Raw genomic sequence first — 25,338 nt, 5'->3', positions numbered from 1 at the left:
AATTTCCCTATTTTGGGTATTTTCTTATAGAAATATTTTATACATTTTTATAGTACATAAGTCGTTAAACCTTTTTTAACCTTCCTCTTCTTTCAAATGGTCTATTTGATGTTAAAATCCTTTTAGCCGTTTTTGAAATATCGCCGTTTAAATCTGATATTCGCATAACGACTTCTTAAAAATCGACAAAAATTTAAGAATCAAAAAATTGATAAATTTAAATTCAAACAAAAATTTATATTTGGTGATCTCTAGAGGTGCTAAAATGAAATTTCATATTAGTTTCACGAAAAAAAAGTTTATGACCTAATTTACTTGACGATATTTGGTTTTCAGAAATTTTTTAGTTATTGATAAACTTTGATATGTTTTACTTTATTTTTATTGCAATTTACGTTAAAAATGCTGTAAAATGATATATTTACATAGAACGTATGAGAGAGTAGAACGACGAAATAAAAATATTAAAAAACGGAAAATTTCAACTTTCAAATTTTTTTTGCGTCACCGGGGCCTATGCACAAGAAGTGCGGATACTTGTCCAATATTTTGGGAGGTAGAATCATCAAAAAAAGTTTGGTCCAAATCCGTGTCATACCAACCTGGTGGTCCTCCTTTTCATACACTATTTTGAAAAAATCAATTAATTATATAATATTAATTAAATAATATATATAATAATAAATTTTCAAAATCAATTTTTATCCACAGATTTAATTCGAAAAACCGTAAAAAGTAACTATCTGATTACCACAACTGTTGATTATTGTTGATTGGTCTTCCTTCACAAAATTCACCAAAAACCGGGATATATAAAAATTTAACCAGATCCTTCTTCAACCCGGTTAATTTGACCGACTCGGATGTATTATTTATGGGCCGGGTGTTCTTCGTTCTTCGCCGTTCTTCGTTTCGGTGGAGGGGGTAGTTTTCCGTCCGTTCGCCAGGGGACGGGTGGGTTCGGGCCCCGGGGAAGGGCCGCGCACAAAGGTGATCCCGATTCCCGAGTCAGTCGGTGCCGAGCCGCGATTCAGTGAATGTCAGATCTACCGCCGAGCGCACAGTCGATTTTACGAGGTGTCGCCTTCAGTGTTTTGGTGTTCTGTGACCCAGTGACAAATCGCAATTTTACATCATCGGACAGTGAGAGACTTCCACACGATTCTTTCCCCGGATGATGGAAATTCACCTTCTAGCTGTGCACAATTTAAGGTACTGACACATTTAAAAACTTCTACGATGTAATCGCCCCCAATCGATAAATAACACACAACTACTTTACAAACATTATTATAATAAACATTATTTACTTTTCCTACAAATTTCCTCCCAATTTGTTTGGTTTTATCACTTTTCTCGCAAAAGGCTAACATTTAGTGTGAAATTCATCGCCGTTCTACTTGAAAACCTTGAGCTTTTTTTTCTATTCTGCCTGCATTATTTATACTAAAAACTGTAAATCAAAATATTTAATAATTCTTCATTAAAGGCCAAACGATCTGAAAAAAATATAAATTTATTATGCTAAAACATTTGCAAGCTCTAAACTGTTTGATAAGAAGAAAATAATTTCGTTTAGTCATGTTATTAATCAGTTTCAGGCTATATTTCGAATTTTATTTTATTATTTAGCATATTCGGCAGATTTTTATTGTCTGTATACTACACTGTCCTGAGGACGAAGTTTCCAAAAGGGCTTACGGTCAATAGTGTTGTCTTCCACATTAGGTGCTTTCATTTGAGAACTGTTAAAAACTGAATATTAAAAACAAACAAAAATATTTTCAGCAATGAAGTGGGTTATCTGTTAAATGAATCCAGTAATATACCGATTTTTTTCGGTTTAACTTTACAGAAAAGAAGATTTTTTCTGCTCACCGAATTAACTTGTTTAAGGAATCGTTTCAATTTTAAGCATAGTTTGGATTTTATAGCTCCACATTCGTTCTTTATTTCGTGTAATTTTTTTAAAAATAGATTTTATCAGTATATGTTTATTCCGAGCGATGTTTCAAAGGGTTGAGACGAAATGCAGAAGGTCTATCGATTCTTCTTCGACAATCCCCAGTTTCTTTTGAAACCTTTTCAAAATAAAAACTGAAAACTGAGGTGTGTGATAGCGTGATATTACATGGAAACAGCATTAAAGCCTTTCTAACTTTTAAAAGACCCCCCCCCCAAAAAAAAAAAAAAATCTGCTAACCAAAGCTCACAATTAACTTTCTTAAGCATTCGTTTCAATTTTAATCATATTTTGGGTTTTATAGCCCAAATATTTTTGTTGATTCCAGATAGAAAGAATTTTTAACAGTTATAACAGCAAATTTACGGTGTTTTTATTACTTCTGAATTACTTTATAACTGAATATCTATTGTTTTTTTGTGATCTTGTAATTGTAGGTATAGAAAGAAGCAGTGCCTTTCTCATCTTTCAAAAGTGGAAAATAAACTATTTTCAATCCCGGAGCGTCATAATTAAAATACTATTTTAGAACCAGTTTCAATTTTAAGCATTGTTTGGATTTTCTTATCGAAAAATTTTCTTTACCTTAAGTAAAAAAGTTTCTATCAGTTTTATTTTATTTTTTATTTATTTACATTTTTTTTAAACTGGCCTTTGCTTTAAATTTTCCTAAAAGTTTATCAGTTATCATTAGATTTTATCAGTATGTCTATAATCTGCGCTTAGTTTCAAATGATTGGGATGTACTGTAGAAAGTCGAATCGATTTTTTTCTACGAGATTTTCTTTCGCTGTTTTATCAAATTAAAGTCTAAAAACGGAGTAAAAAAAAATTTAAAAAACGTGGATATCGTGATTTTGGATGTAAACAGTAATAAAGCCTTTCCTCTTCCAAAAAGAATAAAATGAAAACTGCTCACAAGGCATTTTTAAGAATCCGTTTCTATTTTAAAAAATTTGGATTTTATTACCGGAAAATTTTATTTTATTTATTTATTTTGTTTTAGGAAAAAATCGTTTTTAACAGTTATAACGGAAGATTTTACTAGCAGCATGTGCATAGTTCTGCGCGAAGTTTAAACGAACTGCAGAATGCCAATATTATTTTTTAACAAGACTTGTTTTCTTTTAAGAATAGTTCAAAACGAAGGCTAAAAACTAAGTCAAAAATTAAATACGGCAGTTTGTTTATTTGTGAAGTTCGATGTACACAACAACAAACCTTTATTTATTCTAAAAGCCAAAACGAAAATTATTTTTACTCAACGATACCCTTCAATTAAATTCGATTCAAATTTTTAAACTATTTTTCAGCTTTTGATACCTGAAGAACATTTTACCAAAATTATTTACTTTTCGCAAAATGTATTTTTTTATAGCAATTCATAACAAAGAAAAAAATTAAGCATGGTCCTGTGTGACTTCTTGATGTAAGCAGCAAAAAAATATTTTTGTCAACAGAATAGAAAAGAAAACTATTTCTCATTTCCGAGATTCACAATGTAATTCTTTATGAATCCATTCCATTTTAAACATTATCCAAATATTTTACTTGTTTTGGTTAAAGAGTTAGAAAAATCTGCAGTACGTGGATCGATTTTCCTTTCTAAAAACGTATTGTCTTTATATAATATTCTAAAGAAATGGCTAAAATGAAAACTACAGCAATAAAGCCGGTTTTTTATTATAACATAAAACTCCTTTGGATCCCGATCCCCATTTATCAAATTCTTTAAGAACCGGTTTCAATTTCAATTATCGTCCGAATCTCATTAATCGGGCTTGTTTTGTAGTTTCGTTATTATTTTGAATTTAAAAAAAGGTTTTTATGTGTTTTGACAGCAGAATTTTCCGGAAAGTGTATATACGAATATACGAAGTAGGGAGGGTTCGGACAAACTAGAATGCGTATTTTTTGAAGTTAAAAACGGAAATGTGTGACATTGTGAAGTTAGTTGTATGCAAAATATCTTCTTTTTTTTCTAAAAGAAGAAAAATAAAACCGTGTTCTGCTAACCAAACCTCATGGTTATATGCTTTATGCATTCCTTTCAATTAGAAACTTGTTTGCAATTTATAACCTGAACATTTTTTACCAGAGAACTGAATAGCAGATTTTATGAGAATTTTTCGTTAGATAAGGCAGACAGACTAAGAACAATGTCAAAATTAAATGTAGCCGTGTGTAGTCTTTTGATGTTGCATTTAAAACGATTTTTTTTTCTTTAACTGGACGCTAAATAATACTATTTCTGATCCTGACCCTCAATAATTAACTTCTTAAGATGTTGATTCAATTTCAATTATCTTGTGAATTTTATTAACCAATTTTTTTTTTACTTTCGTAATGAATATTGAAACGTATCAAATTAAACTGAAGTATCTTGTTGTTTTTTGCTGAATAACTGTTGTAATCTTATATTTTAGTAGTTGTGCACAGTAAATACTTTATCTGTTTGCAATGAACCTTGCAAATTGAATCTTCTAATTGGTAATTTCGTACATGTTGAAACATCGCTTATATAATTTGTTTAAAATGTAATGTGATAGTTTCACATTTGAGTAGTGATTAAGAAGTCAAAAAGTATTGATAATTTTACTTTTTTAGGTTATATTATGTTATCGCAATGACAACAATGATCTTACCACTATGCATAATGGTATAATTTATGAGATTTTCAAAGGAGTATTTTTATGTGTATTTTTCTTGAATATTTTTTTTTTGTGATTTTTTTCTGAAGCCTATACCGATCAGCAATATAGAAAATTAATTGTAAAAAAAAGTGTGTTTACACATATGATCTTGCTGTGCTTTTCTATAATTGTAAAATAAGTGCAAAGGCTAGTGAGTTGACTCTTGTTTTAGTGAAGATTTCATTCCTAGACAGATATTTGCAATAAAAAAAAAACATTCACATACATTACGTATACATTATATAAAAAATACAGTTGTATACAAATATTGAATAGATAGATTTTTTATTAGCTAGTTGCAATTAGACGTTGAATCGCTCTTAGAACGTTTGTTTTCATAAGATATAAACTAAACTAATTTTATGCTTTAAAGATATATGATTGCTTGCTTCCTGCTTAAAATAAAGTGCAGACAGTGCGAAACGAACTATTTTTCTTTTGGATTATTATCCCGTAAATACGAGTTAGTCCTACCACCATTTTTGACCTAGTTTTAGACTAAGCTCTGTTTTTATCCTGCAGGAAGAATATTATTCACCCAAAAACCAAACCTTTAGTTTCTTGTAAGTAGTCAGATTCGTATTCTTCGAAAAATTGTATATGGTTAAAAAAAAGTTCAGTCATTAGAAATAAAAATGCTATTCTTATTTATTTGAAATTTTAGAATATAATAAAAAACCATGTAGTTAAAAATTGATTTTTTTTTTTTTGCGGGTGGAATAAGAACTATTTGTTCGTCCACGATTTTTACATTTTCATAGTGATTTACATAAAACTGAACTAATTGGTTTTTCACTTGAATGTTTCGTCGCAATAATTTATCATGGGCATAAATTTCATGAACACTTTCTTCTTTATTTACAAAAACAAGTAGTATAATTGCTGGTCGATCAGTAAATACTAATTGGCTTTTATGAGTTTTCGAGCTTGATTTTTTCGTCAGAACCTATTTTTTTATAAACAATTCACGATGAATAAATAACGGTAGTTTTAAAACAAATACTAACTTTTTAAAGTTTATGTATGCTGAATATGAGAAATGTTGTGTTTTGTTATTGAAAAGCAAAAAGATCACAAATTATAACAGTACAACAAAGAATCGAATGGCGGACGTATAACACAATAAGCCCTCATTCCACTTTAAAAACAAGAAAGAAGAAAAGTTCTTCATTGAATTGCGGATAGTGTTCAAATTGTATGTTGGTTTTGCGCTCGATTTTCATGCAGAACAAATATTCCATGCAGATGGATAATTCAAAATTAACGAAAATACAAAATTCCGATTTAGTCCGAATTAGTCATTAGCAAAATAAAACACTCTCTTTAAATTCAGAAAACCGTAAACCACCGTGTTATGTCTTTACAAATAGCTAAGCTTAAATCCAGGCAGGTCCGTGTTGTTTTAGTAATGATACGTGTACAGTAAATTTAAACATAAAACTCTCCTCTCCATAAAATGTAACAGAAACTATTTCGTCGGAAGTATTGTACTTCCTCAATAAACAGAAAAGAGAAGAAAAAACTCTAGTGTCCGTTTGTTCTGACTTTATGAAAATTGAAGGTTTCTTTCCAAGATTCATGCTAAGCTGGTTGTACGGCCGATTTAGTTTGCACTTTATTAGCCTAACCTTATAAATGCAAGAAGCAGCATTGTTCCAAGTTAACAAATTACGAAGAAATTAGAGAAAAAGTGTATTTACAAAATTCCCCAGATAAATGTACGTTCTAACAAAAAACTTGTACATAAGCATATATTGATTTCAGAACTAATGATCCGTTGAATAACAGCCAGAATGATTTGGTATTTTATCATTATCTTTCGGATAATTGACGTTCTTTCTTTTATAATAATTACAAAAGTTTGCAATTAATCCGGTTATGTGAGTGAGTAATCAATAATTCTTCGAGCATCATCTTGGACTGTTTGGAGCTTTCTATATAATTTGTATTACAGGTATTTCTACAAATAACTAAATCAAAATAGCGGAGAGAATTTTGTAGTCCATAAATAAGTATTTTATCTTTATATGCAGGCATGATCGGTTGTTAAAGAGGGCACAAACTGATACGATGGCCAAGTCATTTGAACATTTTTTTTTATATGTTAGCCATAATTAAGCTTTGAATCGAGATATCCATATAGCTACAATATTTAACGGTTGTCGACCTAATGTAGAACCAATTAATTAATCTTTGTATAAGGTATTGGTTGAGATAAAAAAGTCAGTGTCACTAGCGGGATTCGAACCCACGACCTAATACGCCGCTGTTCTACCACTTGAGCTATCGTGACTTCGATCCACTCGGACATCAACTTCCCATCTCAACCCCTCCTTTTTGCCATTTTTTATCTCAACCAATACATTATATAAAGATTAATTAATTGAAAAACCTTATTCGGTCAATCGAACCACGAACCTGACACATGAAGGACCTGACATGAATGTAATGGAGAACTATTCGTTTTAACTAGTGACTTGATTACTCCATTTTTGTGTGGTATAAAAGAGGTTTTTTAACCTAACCGTATATAATTAGTCTATGTCTTTTCCCTTTCGGTTTTATTCTCCATTAATTAATTATTTAAAGCCCTTTTCAATATCACTGATAACTCCCTACTATGGCATCAGCTCCATATGAGATCCTCATCTTAATCCGTTGTATTTAGTTTACAAAGGTCATTTATTAAGATAATGAAAAGGACATGATTTGCAGTAATTTACGTGAACAAAAAAAAAAATTTTGACAAATAATTAGTAATTAATAGAGCTAAGTGGTTCGGTCTGATTCTCCAACCGTTAAAATGTTTCAAACACTTTTCTACAGTCAACTATGGATCCTCGTGAGTCGCACACTACTGATGGCATCAACCGTACATGACGCTTTAATGCACCATATGTAGCTTGCAAAGGTTATTTAGAAAGATATTGAAAAGAATAGGACCATAAACAGTTCCTTGGAGAACTCCTGCTAATATGATTTTTAGCAGTAGTTTATATGAACAAAAAAACAATTATTAATTAAATGCGTTAAAAGGTGAGGAGAGTTATAAGAAATAAGCCTTAAAATAACTCATCTGTGCCACACACTGTTAAAGTGAGGGGCTGATAGTGAAATACAGCGTCGCCCCTCCAGCAATATGTGTCTTTATGGTCGACGGCGGAGTTATAGATATTATAGGATTAGAGGATTATAAAACTCTCCTTGGACCATCTTATTACCCTTCTTACTATGTGCAGATCGATGTAGGAATATCCAGTACTACACAGACCAACCAGAATGAGTGCAATGTATGTACGAATATGAGTACATATACGTAGGTGTGATTATATTTATTTGTGCGGTTGTATTATAGATGTTAGTTAAGCTAGATTATATTTTGCACACGTTGGGGACTGAAATGACCTAGCAGTCGAAAGCCCACATTAGAACATAACCCGGTTGGTTGGGAGGCGACGATCTCCTTAGCATGTGCCTTGAGGGGAATACTAGCGACCCGGTCGCATAGAGGGGTAGGTGAACTCCCCTGAAGTCAGCACATCGGGATGAAAGTCCAACCCATACTGTCAAAAGCTTCTCTACATCAATAAATAGTTTCTCGTCAAAAATAAATATTATCTACAAATGTGTGGTGATTAGTGACCGTTAATCGATTTCTAAATAAATAATTATCTACAAAAATAAACGGTTTTATCGTGTTTTGAATATTCTGTTCTTACATTAAGAATGTAATAATCGTATGATGAGTTAAACTGGAACTAGATACTTATTACAAGGCAAATCATTCACACTATTCCAGCCACTTTGTAGGTCAGTAGCTTGTGTGATTTATGACCTATGACCTCATTACTCATTTGCTTTAGAGATTCTGTGTTCATCTTGTATATTTTGAACCATTTGTCAGGTTAAGCGTCTGATGATGACTTTTGGAAGCATAGTACATGTTTTCTTTGAATTTTTTTAAATTTTTATTTTATTGAATTTAGAAAAGAACCTCGCTCTATAATTTACTGATTTAACAGTTTTTTCGTTTTATTGTTTTTGTGTACTTAAGAATTCACCTTTTAATATAAATTTGTTCTTGTTTATTGAGTGTGATACGTTTATGTACAGGAAATAGCTGAATATTAACTGAACATACGCTTATTTCGCAACAAGTTTGAATTGCAGGCTATCGGGTGAGTTTGTGAAAGATGAACATTCCAGCCGATATTTAAAAAAAACCGTGATCGTATCTTGGAAAGCGTACAATCCAATCATTTAAAACGCAAACCCAGTATGAATCCAATAATTGCAAATATCAGCACTTAGATTATTTATATCTCCAATAAAGGAGTGTTTTTATATACCGTGAACCCATAAGATTGTGAACGTTTCTCGAAAATGATGAGAGAAGACCCAGTAATCTCTTGTTGTCTGTACCGCTTTCATAAACAGATCCCCTTCGTCTGAGAGGATTCGAACTCAAATTAGAAATATGAACAATTGTTTCGTTAAGTATCTCAGCGGCCACAGATGCTGGTTATAAATGGCGCGACATAAATCCAGAGATGATTTTCACGCCATATATTTTAAGCGTAATGTTTATTGCTACTTTTCTTTGATAAACAACCCATTGGAATGTTTATTTTCCGGCTGTCTTCGCTTTATTACACAGAGTACAATATCTTGAAACAATTTACTATGTTTAACAAATTGGTATGGGTACCCGTCTTTAGAGATATTTATCTGATTGATAATAAAATTAATCTCGTAGTGACGCACTATTTATAATATTTCCCAAACTGTATTTAATGCACCATTTTGCCATGTTTTCACTCCATTTGATTTGAAATTTTTTCTGATTTATTTGTTCATAAATAAAAATCACAGTATAACGGAAATCTGGTAGTAATTCCTTCTTCTAAAACTTATCAAATGTTTATAAAATATGTTTGCATTTTCAGTCTTTACATTACGATTTTTTGCTTTTTAAATTCCTCTATTTTATTGAATGTATTAGGGGAGCGTAGTAAAGTGGTCAGACCTATTTTTTTTGCTTAAATACATTATTTTGGAATATTTTAATCCAGGTTATAGTCTTTATAGGTTGATAATAAAATTAATCTCGTAGTGACGCACTATTTATAATATTTCCCAAACTGTATTTAATGCACCATTTTGCCATGTTTTCACTCCATTTGATTTGAAATTTTTTCTGATTTATTTGTTCATAAATAAAAATCACAGTATAACGGATATCTGGTAGTAATTGCTTCTTCTAAAAGTTAAAGTTATCAAATTTTTATAAAATATGTTTCTATTTTCAGTCTTTACAAAACGATATTTTGCGTTTAAAATTCCTTTATTTTACTGAATGTATTGGGGGAGCGTAGTAACGTGGTCAGATATTTTTTTGTTGCTTAAATACATTATTATGGAATATTTTAATCCAAGTTATAGTCTTGGAAAGATTGGATTTTCTGAACAGTATGGAAAAATTTTAAAAGTTTAGCCATAAATTTCCACATCGTCGACACGAATTTTGCATGTATGTCCAGAAGAAAAAATTTTTTTTGCAGTATTTTTCAATACAGTAATTAAAAATATTCGTTTTTTTAATACCAAATCGTACGTAAATAGTAGTCTTGTCTTGAAATTTCCCTGGGACTGCGAGAGTTGGAGCAGTGTCGTCAGCAGTTTGATCATTACTCAGCATCTCTGCTGTTTCACAGGTCATTGTACTCTACCCTTTACTTATTTCCTTGGATATCAAACCACGGTAGTCACAAGATCGAAAACCGTACACCAACTGAGACTACTGTATCATACCAAATCGTATATGTTCTGATACAGCACGCATTTTCTCTTTTGTGATAATTATTTAATACATTCTTATATTAAATATTATAAATTGAACATTCTTTAAATTTTAATTTATTTTAAATTTTTAAAATAGTAATTCCTAAAAATTTGTTTAAAAGTTTATGTTACCTCAATCTTTATCAATCGTTACATATTGTTTTTGCGTAATCTCCTTCTCCCGGAAGTGGTTTACATCATTAAAAATTTCTTATAAGCAATAAATAATTCCAATAAATAGCATTGAAATCTCATAAAAACATCACGAGTGTTGATATAATTCGCTGGTAGATTTAAAATCATCGGTTCCCTACATAAACACTTGTAATTGCCAAAATTATCGTATCGTTTTGCAGGGTCGGTAAAATCGATAAACCATGTTCCTTGGATTGGTACTGTTTTCCGAAAACGTAATTAAACATCTTATTGTTTTGCTAAACTAGTAATAAAGTATCAAACAACGATCCTTAACATTTGTTCTTCACGATAAACAATGTTTTGTACAATTAAATGTATGCTGTGTTTATTCCTGGCAATTTTTTTAAAAATAAATTTATGATCTTCCACCCTCTCGACCCATTTATTTTGAATGGCCATTCTTTTAAAACGCTACCAATTTACCAATCCATTAGTGATTTGTTTTCAATGGGTGATAATTAGTCATTGTTTGGAACTGTCAGGTTTTATATTTCCGTTCAATCACTATGATCCCTGGAAACTTTTAAAACGTAATATGGACAATCAGTTCAGCACTCGTTGCTAATAAGTCACAAGAACTTTCACATTATCGATTTACTATTGAAGAGTATAGAAATTTGGATATTGTTGACGGGCTTTTTATTGTTTTTAAAATTTCAAAAGATAACGAAAAGGCTGGTGAATCTATAAGACCTTTTGTGTGAAACTTCTCAAAACGCTTCCATCAAGTGCACTTTTGCGAGCCAAACTATTAATTTTAAATTAAACAACCATTACGTTCCAATGTCTGGGCTTGCTCCACGCGGCTTACGAGTTGTTCGTCTAATTTAGAATTTTTCTCCTTTACTAAGCTTATTCGCGGATGACTCGTAGTTTTTCTAATTGATTAAAATCCCTGACATCAAAGTTCAAGGTAAAATTTACCGGCATTTCATGTATTTTGATTTGTTTATTCTTTTTTCCCTTGCACATTAAACAGTCAGTTGACAATTTGAATAATGTGTGGTGTTTAGTGATCGTTAGTTTATGATTATTTGGAGATCGTGAGGTGCGGTCTGGTATGACATAGGTTTTAGAAAAACTGATTATTCGAAGGTCGTAAGATGCGGTCTGGTGTGACGTAGGTTTTAGAAAAATTTATTATTTGAAGGTCGTTAGATGCGGTCTGGTGTGACGTAGGTTTTAGAAAAACATTTGCTTTCCAACGTTTCGATCTTTATTGAGATCATCTTCAGGGCCTGGGATTTATAAACATTGTTTAAATTTTACAAATACACGTAGGATGTGAAACAAAATGAATTTATACAATGCTAGAAAATTAAAAAAAAAATGAATTTACACAATGGTAGAAAATTTTAGATTAAAAAGAAATGAATGTATACAATGCTAGAAAATTTTAGATTCAATCAAAGTATTTGTACTCACTCAAAGTGTTTGGTTCCCTTGTAGATGTGTCATTCTTGTTTGTGGTCTTGCCACGATTTTTTCATTTTTATTTTCATTTTTTTTTATCCTGGCCCTGATGATGATCTCAATCAAGATCGAAACGTTGGCACGATAAAGAAAATGTTTTTCTAAAACCTACGTCACACCAGACCGCATCTCACGATCTCCAAATAATAATTATTTTAATTAATTATACGTTTTATCTAAGGTCTTGGTTGAGATGAAAAAGCTAGTGTCACAAGTGGGATTCGACCCCACGACGTTCTGCCACGATCACAACCCAGATCACAGATAAAAAATATAATAGTTAGTACGGACAAATATGACTACTAAATACATTTGAGATCGTGAGGTGCGGTCTGGTGTGACGTAGGTTTTAGAAAAACATTTTCTTTATCGTGCCAACGTTTCGATCTCACGATCTCCAAATAATAATTTTAAACAATATTTTCATTACAACGATTAACTTCTCTTCGACTGGATTCTTTCTTGTTCAGAACATCAGGATGTTTGGAACGGAAAAAAATTGGAAATTGAATAAACCCTAATATAAAAATTATATTCTTATTTGCCCTGTGTATTTCGTACACACTTTAACTCTCACTTTCCCACACGCCCTTCCTCTCAATAAAGACACACACACACACTCACACACACACACACACACACACACACACACACACACACACAATCTCTCTAATAAATTGTAATCTCTTTTGCAACAGCGGTCCTGACAATATTTTCGTCAGCGGTTCGCAAAAGTCAATAGGCATTTTATACGATAAGATAGTGAAGGCCAACCGTTGGAATTCGTTTTCGTCTTATCTCTTTTTTTGAAACTGATAATTGGTTTTTTAATAGCTAATTAGTCATTTTTAATCAACTCGGTATACCAATGGGGAAAATGCGTAATCATGTTTTTTTTATCATGCCCTCGCAACATATGATTAGAAAGCTCAATTACGAATTTCTCGTCTAACCATAACTTAGTTCAACTAAGCAAATTGATTGTAGGTATATTCAAAATGTAGTCCTTAACTTTAATAGTTTTCGCACGGAGTAGGACTTTTGATTTACGATTGACGTTTTAAAAACTGGATTTATGTCTACTAAAATATTTTCAGAATGCATTAAAAAGGGGGAAGTTCTTATTTTTTTCTCCTGTATGTACTACTAAATTATCTTGTTATCTTCCTTCTTTATTTTGTTTGTTTTTTGTTATAATCTTCTCTCTGTATAACCTTAATGTTTGACGATCTGTCATATTTATCACGACCAGACGATTCCCCTATCTCTTAGGGGTTTAGTATTGATTGGGTTTTGTTTTCTGGGACTTTCCAAAAGTCATGAAAGATCAAAGCTCAATTTTTTACATAACAAGCCTATTCATTAAAGAAGAAAAATTATTAAATAGGATTTTTTAAACCAGCGAATGCACCTTTTATAGAAATACTGATACGCTTTCTTGCTTGGCCAAGTTTTCTGTTTTAAAGTGTCTTTTATAGACGTATTAGGCTTTTAGAATTTCATATTTTTTGTAGAAAATCTTAGCCAATATGTTGTTAATAAACCCACTGTGCATGTATAAAATTTTCGACTACGCTTTATTTAAATTATTGTCTTTTTCCTACTGAAATAACCAACAGTGAAAGGTGTTAGGTTTTTAATAGAGTGAGGTAGAATTGCAAACGCCAGCAGCCTCCCTTTACAAAGTGTTTGTGATACTTGCGGTCGGGTTTTATCGTGTAAAAGAATCGGACTTTTGCGGTTTTACTCCATGCCCTGCTTTAACGGCAATCTTTCTTGCCCTAGTTGTTCTCGTTTCCTCTTGAACAACGTGGATATTTTATTTTTTTTTTTACGCGAAGAAAGCACGTATAGTATCATCTAGTGAACATCAGATCTGGTGATTTTCTGCTTGAAATGTATAAACAATCTTTTAGAATAGCCAAGACCTTTGTTAATTCGAATTTTGAAGAAGCTGCTTATCAGTGCTACTTTATCTCTCATTTTCCCACGACAAGTTTCTTTTATGCGTTTGTGATAGACGAAAGAGGTCGATGTCATCTGTCTTCTGTTAGTGTCTTTTATGGATTTGTCCCCAGATTCGTTGTTTTTCTTCGTCAATTGTATCACTTTTTATGGTACGTCATGTCATTTAATATGTTTTATTTATTTTTGTGCCAGAACATCGATGTTGGGTACCGAAACTCGTCCGACAGAACAAAGCAGCGAGTGAACGCAGATAGAGATGATTGGAAACGACTCAGAACATTAACTCACAAACTTTTTACCATTCCGGTAAAGTTTCAAACGTAAATGTACAATACGACAAAATCATTTCAACCGGGCGATATTGCAATATTACAGTCATAATCAGACGGTTCATCGGCCTTAAAAAAATCCAGTGACCGTCGTAACCCTCGGCGTTTCTCATGGAGAAAGGTGGAGACAGGTTATGTTGCATTCTCCAACTCTGGTGATCGCTGGACCGTAACCGTCTCGCCCATTTTCACGAGTGGACTATGGATGTAACATCGAATGCCCTAAAGTACACGTGTGTAAAAAAACAAAGCCTTTTTATTGGCCAAATCCTCCCAGACGTCTTAAAGAAAACAAAAGAGTCTGTAATAATTATAACATAGTAATAGGGATAAATACTACAGGTTTTATTGCGTTTTTACGTTAAATATCTAGACGATGTTCAACATTAATCATATTCATTTATTAACTAAGAAGAAAGTTTATTTATTTCTTTTTAATGAACAATGGAGCGATTTATTGAGATCATCTTCAGAGCTGAAGGTGTTTATTTTTTGTGTAGATGTGCCATTAATGTGTGTAGGGCACTCTCAACATGAAAAAGATCGAAACGTTGGCACGATAAAAAAAAATGTTTTTCTAAACTTACGTCACACCAGACCGCATCTCACGATCTCCAAAAAAAAAATTAACAAACAGTCACTACACACTACACACGTTACATAGATAATTATACTTTTTAGTAAAAAGATATAGAGGATAGACAGTTCTTATTCGTCTTAAAACAAAATATCAATAGATATCGATATTTTGCTTTAAACAAACAAACTAATTATACGAGGAAAACTGTTTATTCTCTTTTTTCTATTGAAAAGCAATAAATAATTTTTGTACACGTAATAACTACTCCAATTTGCTTCATTTAACATTAACCTAACAACTCTGACCTATACAGACGTGTCACCGGTATCGATTTACGATTGGTCAAAACATTTGTTAAAATATGGACGGCATTGTTAAGAGCTTGTCGATATGGAACGGATGTAACAGTTTTACGGCTTGTTTTATTACAGTAATGAAACAGTGTAGTAAGGTCTAGTACCTCAAATAAATGGGAATTTTAATTGCGTGTTTGTATGAGGTGAAAAATTTGAGATAGAAAGTTGGAAACGTCATTGCACGTGTGTATGAGCTTCGGGGTCACCGCCCGTCTAGAATGCAGGCTTATATGTTCAAACAATTCTAAAACACACAGTTTCTTGTTTAAAACAATTTTCTTTGTAACAGACTTCCGTTAGGATCAATCTTATCAACCACATTTGGGGGAAAAATCCAGCACCTTATCTCGTTTTCGCGATAACGACGTTCGCGATGGACGCGATCGGAGAGGTCAGAAGAATACTGAGGACGAGATAGTGTTATTAACCGGAAGGCGTATTTTTTCTCCAGGCCGTTCGTGACAGGTGCGCTCAAGCATTGTATAAAAGAATCTGGACCTTTCCCATCAACCCAGTAAAGTTTATGTATCAATATCTATGTCCAAAATCCATATCCACCAACCAGCTACTGCGATCTTGTCTAATACACCTATTTTTGGCCTTGTAGTCCTTGTTCTCCTTTGATCAAGAATTAAGTGCTAAACACCAGCCCAGTTGAAAAATGACCAAGCAAGGAAAAACTCCTATAAGAAACTTCAATCAGAAAATAAATGAAATATTAATGTACTTTTACCTATAAATATGATTGTGTATGTTACAGTAATCATTCAATGATTACAGGCTGAATGTGCTTAAGAATATTATGAATTAAATCCATAAGCAGCGCTAAATCGTCAAATTTACTCTCATTTCTGTACCTTTCTAAATTTTTCTGTTATGTGAACAAATTTACTATCACTAACATAATAGAACATACGCTAATTGGTTTCTTAAACTTCTTAGAAAAACAAATCTGTCATTTTTGTCTATTTTTTATTTTAAGAGTTACATGATTTAACGAGGTTACTGGGTAGGAATTAAGGAACTTTAGCAGAGATTAGAAGCAGCAAGAGTAAGTAAGAGTACCTAACACACACCCAAAAATTAAACAAGTCCTCTACCCCCAGAAGCCCACCCAATCCGCTCTATCCATGGTGTATGATTCAAATAAAGAATCCTCGTAAATGAAAATTTTAATTGGAACAAAGACAATACGTTTGGGACGGCTGCACATATTAAAAGCCAGGGTTTAGATGAGATTACAGAGAAAAATGGATAGAAGAAGCGGCACGTGACGCAAAATCTTTTCGGCTAGAACTTACTCTTACCAATAAAATAGATAATTGGTCATTCCAGATAGGGATATTAAGATGTAAATTATCAAACGGAGCATTATATTTCCAAGAGGATCTGTCCAACTTTTAAACCTAAATGTATTTTTGTTTATAATTTCTATAGCAAATAACTTGGGAATACCAGGGGGTAAGTTTAACACTCTATGCCCTAAGGCTATACTTGAAGTGTTGCTTCAGTGTTTAGAAAAAACCCTCCGTTTCGTAGATGTAACATGTAATGAGGAGTAGTAGTAAGTAGGACAAATACTTTCTTTGCAAAGAAATAGTCAATAGTCTCAATTTTGTAATTTTATGCCTTTGGGCAGTTATGACATCCGTTTCTACCTTATTAATCCACCTGTTGACAGTTTCATCTTCGCAAAACAGTTCTTGCAGCTTTATTAATTTATGTCGTAATTATTAAGGATTAAGAATTTCATTATCAGTATAATGCCAGTTATGTTGGCAATCGATTGTACTTTGGTCTGTTCCGTTGACAGTGGTTTCCTCAGGCGGTGGGTGAGTTGTTTCCCACGCTAACGGTTCTGGGTTCAACTCCTGGCAAGGCCCATTAAATTTCCTTTGGGAAAATCTTGTAAAATATTAAAGGTAATGTATTGTCAATGGTTCTGGCACATCGTCCGTGACACCCAACGGATAGTTGGACGTTATGCCCTCCTACTAAATAATAAATTTAAAAAGAAAATGAAATCGTGAAACATAACGTATAATATTAAAATTTTCTAAGGCACTGTTTACAGGGAGCGAACGCAAATATTAACAAGCTTAATAAATTAAATTAGTCTTAGAAGTCTATTAGAGGTCTATAGTAGATAGTCTGGTAGATAGTCTCAGGGACAGACTGAAGGTAGAGTCTAAAGGACACGTTGCGCCACTTCTGATAGGAATTGACTGCGTTCTTTCTCCCACAATCTTCAGTCATACATTTAATGCTCTGCTGTCTGAATTGTCATATTGTCACAAACGTTGTCAATCACTTTTAAGGGAGATATATTTTGAAGTGGCCGTGCCCAGATAAATATTCTATGACTAAGTGGCTTGATAATGAAAGTCCTATAGTAGAGTGATCACTGATGGAATGTACTCCGTAGTTTCTTCTCCTTTTTTGACTATCTTTTCAAATCCTGTTGATTGCATATAATTTTTTTAATGATCGGCAGGGCATTTGTCAAAGGTTTAGAGCTGATATGATCCATTAGCACATTGCTTTAAAAATCTCATTTGTGTATTAAAGCAGTCTTTACAGGGTTAAAAAACGTGTCGGTGAAACAATTTTTTCCTGTAACAAGCTTCAGTAGATACAATCCGATGTTCCACAAGGGTACAGCATTCTTGTACCCATCCATTGTACCGTTTATACTGCAACCCTACCTATACACCATAAAACCAACATCATCAACTTCGCGGATGATACCGCGATTTTGTACTTTAACTCTAATCCTATACATCCAACATCCTAGAATACAGAATATAGAGTTGATCAAAAACAGGTGCAAAAAGTCTATACTGAATAAATAAAAAGTCCTCAGTGTTTCACATTGAAAAAACCCTTGCTTTGCCCTACACTCTACATCAATAGCAATGAGATGCCGACTACCATTCAAGTCAAATTCTTAGGACTGTTCTTAAACAGCAGACTGACGTAGAATCCCCACAGAAAACTTAAGATGCAATTTCTCAACAGAAGACTTGTACAATTACAAAGGACCGAAATCTGTCTTGACCGTCAAAACTAAACTCCAACTTCCAGCGCGTTACTAACGTAACTATACACGACCTTAGCATTCCTTTTATCTACGAACTGATCCATTCTCGCTTCCAAACGTTTTACGCCAACCTCTTGATCCATCCTAATCCTTCTCTTCAAGCTGTTTCTACACATTCCTATCCCGAGAACCCGCCACATCGTCTTAATCGACTATAGCCTCGAGACCTCCTTGCCCCATAATCCCTCACACTGAGTGCTGGCAGGTTTTCCACGGCACGTGTCCTCTACAACGCTGGATTGTTGTGACCGAGTGAAATAAACGTTTTGTACTCACCTTTCCAATATACACTAATATGTATGTACAAATAAGATCATTTAAAAAAACATGCTACAGAAGCCAATATTACATTTACCACTTTTACTGTAGGAGGAATTGTATATACCTAGTAGATAATGTTATACCTAGTATTTTTCGCCTTGTCGGAAGCCTCCCATTTCCATACGGTTTTCGTTCTTGAAATACTCAAAATAATCCTTCACCAGCTGTACATCGGTGCATAGAGGCAACGAAAAGGTTGACATGTTGGTCAAAAAGGGAACCAACATGAACTCTATGGGCCCAGAACCCTTCTACAGCCTAGCAGCCTGCCACAAGAGTGGATACATGGATCCTTAATGAGTCCAAAACCTGGTGGAACATACCACAGAAGAGATTCATACAACTACCATCCGCAAAACTTACAAAAGAATTACTGGAAGGCAACCGCAATCGAACTAGGATTCTGGTTGTATTCCTGACAGCCCACTGTCACTTAAGAAAGCACATGCACCGGATAGGAGTACAGACAGAAGAAACACTTTGCAGATACGGCCAGAAAGAGGAGTTGACTGCAAAATACATTTTATATTTCCGTGAAGGTGTATGTTGGTGCAGCTAGGACAAGAAAAACCACAAGCAAGATCTTACACCAAGGAACCGCCGGCAAAGCTGTGGAGGCTGGTTAATAGACTGAAGCTGGCCAGTGAGTTATAAATAACAGAGGAACACAATAGTCCCTATCCCTACCAGCTGGACAAGAAATGCAGCCAACTAAGCAAGTTGAACATCCTTTAAAAAGTAAACAATAAATATAATAAACTAAAATATTTATATTTTTACTATTTTAAAGACCGAGCTACTTGATAATATTATAGAAGCCCTTTAAATTTCAGCAGGTGTTGAATTAGAGATTTAAATTTTGAAGTAATAAAAGAAAAATTAAGTTTTAATGGAGATGATTTCTGTAAGATGGACCTTGCAATAATTACCTGTTAATCTTTTGTTTGTTTATGTCTTCATATATAATGAATAAGCGTATTTTGTTTTAATTCAATATTGTAAACACTCTTTCACTGTATACAACTATACTGCGATCAATCTTTATGCTTAGTATCAGACTTAAACCTGGGTAAAAAGAAGTAATTTTCAATTAGAGCCTGCGTCTAAGATTTTCCCTTTTAAAAGGGTCGCCCTTCCGTACGCGTTGTTCATGTTTACGTATTCAACAAACAGCGCTAAATATACCGCGTTCTGCTTTTCGTCCGAGTTAATCAACTCTCCGACCTCAGGGTATTTTTTCCCCTCCTGCGTCTGTGTGTATTACAGAGTTTCCCCGTGGGAAACGAGCCGGGGAGGAATTTCCCTCATATTCCATTTTCTCTTTCAAAATGGAAACTTAGTGTATATAAATGAGAAAAGTTTGATACTTCGTCCAGTTTAGCACCGCCGATACAAAAGGGGGAGAAGTGTTCGCAGGCGTGCGCGTCTCCTCCATTTTTTCTGGAAAAATCATCCATAACACACTCGTCGCACATACGATAATTATGAAAAAATAACTGATAGACTTGTACTTCCTTTTTTGATATGAAATCGGTAGAAGAAATAGCTTGAAACACCTACAATGATTAGCTGTACATCATCGAATTTATTCCAGTGACTGCCTAGATATTCTGGCTAATAAATTTCCCATATTTTATGTTTGACATATTTCAAATATTTCCGTATGATCAAAATTAAATCAGGTATTGAAAACTGCTAATTCTATAGACGGGATATAAGATTCTGATTTAATGTCTTTCGCCACATTATTTCACGTTTTTTATGGCACGTAATTTGAACGAATGTAAATAAATGCAACAAACGTTAAAAAGCCCATAAATTTTTCGCATTTTTTTCAAAAATTAAATTTGAACAGATAAATTACATATAGCATTAAATAAATATTTGTCCCGCTTTCCCTGGAAAAATAAAAAGACAAACCATTTTGAAACAGTTCCAACCCATTATACATGCACGAAATGGAAATCCGTTATTTGCGTTAAACGTCAAGGCTTTATATTTTAGCAAAATAAAATCAGGTAATTTGTGGGAACGTAGGTCTGGGAAAACTGGAATGTTTGTAAATTGCTCGGCCACGATTGTATAAGATTAATTCACCCTCGAATTCATCGCCCTCTCAGATTAACAGCGAATGTAATTAATTGCTCGGATATTAATTAAAACCATTTGGGTTTTTACATGTGCATTTTCACTATATGTAATTTATAACTATGAGGCCAGCAGAAATTGAGACATATTTCGCCCTTTTTGGTTTATTCGGTTTTCCAGGGGTTTTCGCAATCCACTTTATGAGAAAATGGGGAAAAATTCTTTTATTTATGCATTTTTTTGCTTTTTGGTTCGTAATTCCTATTTTGTTTTCATGGCTAGTTAATTAAAAGAAATGATTACGAAGTTTATTGATATTGTATAATATAAAAGACATATAGATGGAATGTACAAGCCTAGTAAGTATGTAAGTAATTAATTTATGCATTATCATAAGGTTTCAAAAATTTCACTTTAACATATAAAAACATGAGTTGGTACGTAAAAATAAATTGAAAATAATAATCAGCATTACATTACTTGGTGACTTTATTGTATAGATAGACAATACAAACCTCTAGTAGATAAAACTGTATTAGGTATAACAAGAAATTGAAATAGATGCTTACTTAAATAGATAAAAATATATAGAAAGAAAATTGTGTGAGAAAGCTAGAAGAAAGTGAGAAGGGGAGAGAGAGGAGAGAGCGTGAGTAGGCAGTAACTTAGATCGAGGGTTAGAAAATGAGTGAAAGAATAGGAGTTACGACTGATAAATGTAAGACATGTAGATCGACTGAAAGATAGAAGGTAAAAAAAAGAGAAAGAATGAGATTGATAGTGGGAAAGAACGATCGATTAATAGGCATAGATGTACTGACATGATACATAAAATAAGAAGATATTTTATTTACCAGTTTTTTATAAGTAAATTTCATTTCAAAATATAAGTTCTATTTGATACGGTGAAATATTTTATTCCATGTTTGTTCGGTCACCTTTTTTGTCAACATCTTTTTTTAACATTATGACACCGTAAGGAGATAATGTACGCCATATTAAATATTAGATATATTAAATTTACAATAATAGTAAAGAATACTAAATCTTTATGTACGGTATTCTTTGAAATGAAAAAGTTAGTGCCACAACCTGGATTCGATCCCACGATCTTCGGCTAGATACGCCGCTGCTCTACCACTATCGTGATCTCGATACACTTGGACACTAACTTCCCATCTCAACCCCACGTTTTGAATTTTCCCTCTTTTTTGCCATTTTTCAAATGTCCTGTAATCAATTTGATTCTCGGCGACAAATGAAATGGCCACGGAGAGCTTTAGTAAAGGATACTTCATTTCAAACTTATTAAATTCACTAGTTTCATGGTCCGCTTGACCAATTAATATCATACAATTAATTAAGGTTTTTAGTTGAGCTAAAAAAGTCAATGGCACGAGCGGGATTTGAACCCACGATCTTCGGCTTGATACGCTGCTGCTCTACCACTTGAGCTATCGTGACCTCGATCCACTCGGATACTAACTTCCCATCTCAACTCCACCTTTTGAATTTTCCCTCCTTTTTGACATTTTTGAAATGTCGTGTAATCTATTTAATTATCGGCGACAAATGAATGAAGTTCGTGTCCGAGTGGATCGAGGTTACGATAGAATACATAGAATATATAGAAGAATACATTGAACACAATTGTTACCTCTTTGAATTTATAATCATGCACTAATTATTGTGATAATATCATTACAAATAGCTGACGTTGGGAACTGCTCGGGAATTAATGAAATATTAAAACTCACTTGGTTATAGTTTTATAACGAAAATAAAAACAGCATTATAGACAGAAATATATCAAAATTAGTAGAAGTAAAATCAAAAAAGTATTTTCAGTTTAGTTTATTCTGTTATTTAGTATTTATTGGTACATTCCATGAAAAAGGAACAAGAGATCCAGATTGAGCGAGCTTGATTGTGTGAAAGCATTGTGATTGAAAGCAAGTTACAATAATCTGTAATAATATTTAAAAATTTATAGGTATAACTATATTGGTTTCTTGTTGATCTCTCATATAGAATACGGTGATAAGCAAGAAGTTGTAATTCGAAATGTACATTACGACATTAGCACTGTATCAGTTTTTTTTCTTCAGATAAACAAAGTGCCTATATAAAGTGAGGAAATTGCCAGGAATGGAACTGTAAAAAGGTATGTAATCTTTCAAGAAGGTTTTATTCTGTTACGATATGTTATATAGTCCGCCGAATCAATCGCAGGAGAATCTACCCATTCTTTCCACACGGTGTGCTAGTTTACAACAACCCTTAAAATAAATAAAGTCGAATTTAGTAGCCCTGGGAAAAGGGAAGAATTATTGTTTCACGACATAAATATACAAACGGGTCCGATCCGTCCGGACGAGCTCGTCCTCGATGTTGTTGTTTGAATAATTCCTGTTTCCACGGAATTTAAATTTTCCGCCGGCTTCGGAATTTCACAGCCAATTGTAGGTTTGATGCAGAGGGCGTGGCGCTTTTTTCCCTCGGGTTGGCAGCCGGTTTTGTAAAACGTCAGCCTAGGCTGATATGCTGCGACCCCAGTCCGGCAATTTAATTTATTCTATTGGTCCATGAAATATGCAACTGACGCTGGCAAAACTGTTTCACGGTGTGCCCACGTTCGGCCGTCAGATACAAAACCCCTCGACGTACTCGTTAATCGCCGATTATTAGTATATGAACGATTTTTCGATTTCGATAAGAAACAATCAACCAATATACTATTAGTTGCAAAAACAATTAAAATTAAAATCATCGATTAATTGTAAAATTTTATTGAAATAATCGGAATGAATCTTGTGCATACTTCTGTAAAGGTGCATGATTTATATTTGTTTTAATCCGAAAAGCAAAAATATATAAAATGAAAATATCCTTTCGATTATCCCCTGCCATGTCTAACTTTCTAAGTGCGTGCACGCGATAACGTGAGAACTGAAGGGAAAAGAGGGTTGATAAAGGGAGGTATTTGGGGAGAGATATGGAGGGATGCTAGAGGGAGAGTGTCCATGTGCGATCTGGCAATAATCCGATAATATCCCCTTGTATATTATAGTAGTAACACTCTATAAAAAATATTGATAAATATCAGAAGGTAGCTTTGAAAGGGGATTCTCATTTGTAGCCAACAGCAGGCTGCATTCTGGGTACTTTGGGAGATTTTTCTTTTTAGTTTTTCAGCTTGATACGGTTTGAGGAAAAATAAAAATCCGCTGGTTGATATTTTAACAAGAATATATTGCTTCGTTTATAAAACGTTTCAATTCGATCGTAAATAAATAAATAACCTACAAATTGATAACATCGCCTAAAAACAAATTTGAAATTCCAAATAAATATTAGTTAAATTACAGTTCAAATATTTTTATATAAGTGTTTCAGTTGGAGTTAAAAGAAAAATTGAACCATACAATATCGCTGGTTTTGTTTAATTGAATTGTTGGAAAAGTATGAAAACATCAAAGGGCCCTTTGCCCTCCGCAATATTTTTCTGAGCGGGGCAAACAAATTTCCAGACCAACAATAAATAAATATAAGCTCGCATGCTTTTTCCCCAAGCCTACTCGACAAATTCATACAAGAACACGAATCGAAGAATATTCATGTCAAAGTTCATTTTCAAACCATTTTTCTAATAAGTATGCATTTTGCAATTATGAGAGAGAAAATTTTAGCAACGTGGAAAAATGTTAAGACCGGTTTTAGAAAAAATTGTTAGAAAGACAAAGGACTCAACCAAACATACTTCTATATAATTACATTGAACACTATAATACATTACATATAAATATATTTTTTGTAAAAGGCTCTAAATATTACTAATAATTCTTTTAGGCTGATCCAACTTCACATTACCTCGAATATTGTAGATGTGTGCTGAACAAGAAAAATTTTACATGAAAATATTCAAAAGAAATGCTAATTTTTTGGGTCAAGGTTGATTACAACTAGCCAGTCAAACGTTACTCAGATAAAGATTTTTTATTTTGAACAACGGTGTTAATTTTTTTCTAATGCTTTTTAAGTTACTTTTAAATGTTTTCAATAAAAGGTGTCACTATCGCAGTGGAAGTGTGAAAACACGCATTTGATCCGGTAATATTTTTAATATTTTCGGTTTGGGTCGTGACTAACGAGGTCGACGAAGATAGAAGTAAAATACCAATTAATATTTTATTAACGTGCACTATCTCTACATCCGTTGTTTGTGTGTTTTCCTTCGCTATATTTTCAAATAATGGCGTGTTGGAAATATTTTGAATATAAGCATAAGAAAAGTACCCGAAATATGCGAGTACGCATGCCAAAAGTAGGATGTTAAACATTTCCTAAGCACAATAAAAGCAAATTTGACGTTACAGTTCTGGTTAATTTTATTGTACCATTCCATTGTATTAAACATTAAATTTGCAT

General features: G+C 33.1%; 1 protein-coding gene across 1 annotated transcript in view; it reads left to right on the top strand.

Moving 5' to 3' along the window:
* Window positions 1-979: 979 nt before the first annotated feature.
* LOC106666733 (insulin-like growth factor-binding protein complex acid labile subunit) overlaps window positions 980-25,338 on the top strand; it is a 178,966-nt gene continuing 154,607 nt past the window's right edge. Inside the window, exon 1 of the mRNA XM_014394117.2 lies at window positions 980-1,212. The gene's annotated coding sequence lies outside the window, so the exon portion shown is untranslated. The remainder of the gene's footprint in view (window positions 1,213-25,338) is intronic.

Source organism: Cimex lectularius, unplaced genomic scaffold (genome assembly GCF_000648675.2).
Source record: "Cimex lectularius strain Harlan isolate CLEC.00 unplaced genomic scaffold, Clec_2.1 scaffold2, whole genome shotgun sequence".
NCBI lineage: Eukaryota > Metazoa > Arthropoda > Insecta > Hemiptera > Cimicidae > Cimex > Cimex lectularius.
Note: the sequence above shows the minus strand (reverse complement) of the source record. Positions and strands in the feature narration are given on the sequence as shown.